Below are 1,268 nucleotides of genomic sequence, written 5' to 3'. Positions count from 1 at the left end.
GTTCTTCGAATTTAATTCTTCGAATCAAAAAAAAAAAAAAAAAAAGAAGAAAGATTTCAAAGTATCGCTGAAAAGGAATGGAGTGACGACAGGTAGTAGCCATCTCGTTTGACAATCGGATCAATCGAAAGAATTCGTCGTAAAAGGACCCTTTTCGCCTTCTCGACGTCGAGAACATGCCCCTCCCTCGCCTCCCCATTATGAGTTCGTCGACCTATTCTCTTTCGCCCGGTAAAGTAAGCTGATAAAAAAAAGTGTATTTCGACCGTTCCCACACCTCCCTCCCTAATAAACTTCGGTTCGAGTACCGCTTGCAACACCCGATATCTCTCCTCTCCGATATTTTTATTCTTTATATTCGACGCGATACCTGCCGCGCCACCAATTAACTCCGTCTCTAATCGCTATTCCAATTCCTTCGCCACTTCGACTCGAGGTTAATTAATCGCTAATTTCTCGGCTATTCCTAGACCTAAATAATTAACGCTTTGTCGGTGAAATCGTAATTACTCCCATTTTAATCCATCATTGTCCGCGCGGCACCGATTAAGATAAGAAACGGTCGCGATGCGACGAAAACGAGGCACGCAGAAAAGGCACAAGAAATCGATCGACCGTCGTTGTATCGAGGTTGGTAGTTTATCTTTTTTAAAATTATCGTACACGTTCCGAAGAATTATTAAAAATCTAAAATTAAAATTCTTTCTTAAAGAAAGGCGAGCGCGCGCGCGCGTTTGATCGATCCGTCTCATTACTCGAAACAACGCCCGAAATTGGTTCGGATTCGTCAATCTCGCGATGAAGTGTGCAGCTACGAAACAGTATCCTCGTTTTCGCAAGAAGACGAGTTTTTCAGCGAACGACCGTGGACTCGATTTTCTCGGTTCGGTGGATCGTTCGGTAGCTTCTAATTTCGACTCGACTCGCGTGGTTTCGACGCCGGGCTATCTTATCGTTAATTGCGGTAGCGCGCATGCGCGGGCGCGATCCGAGACCACCGCGCCTNGTCTCTTTTTCTCCACCGTTCCTCTCCCGCGTTTTGGTCTTTCTCGCTCGGCTCGGCTCGGCTCGGCGTACGACACATGCGAGGTACTTTGTGCCTTCGATGTGTCAGGAGGTGGCAGATTACGGTGTTACTAATAATAGACGACGATAAAAATTTGACGCGCAAAATGTTCCGCGGGGAAAACAGCGAAAACACGAGGGCAACGTACGGACACGGTTCGCGACTTTGACTCCTCCGCCGCATTATATTCTTCTCGCTCCCT

At 46.8% G+C, this 1,268-nt stretch overlaps 1 protein-coding gene across 1 annotated transcript in view; it reads right to left on the bottom strand.

Moving 5' to 3' along the window:
• LOC102675039 (mushroom body large-type Kenyon cell-specific protein 1-like) overlaps window positions 1–1,268 on the bottom strand; it is a gene marked incomplete at its 5' end in the record, with an annotated part of 10,899 nt that overhangs the window by 6,392 nt on the left and 3,239 nt on the right.

This window comes from Apis dorsata, unplaced genomic scaffold (assembly GCF_000469605.1).
Source record: "Apis dorsata unplaced genomic scaffold, Apis dorsata 1.3 scaffold_191, whole genome shotgun sequence".
Taxonomy (NCBI): Eukaryota; Metazoa; Arthropoda; class Insecta; order Hymenoptera; family Apidae; genus Apis; species Apis dorsata.
The sequence above is the reverse complement of the archived record's forward strand: the minus strand, read 5'-3'. Positions and strand labels throughout refer to the sequence as shown.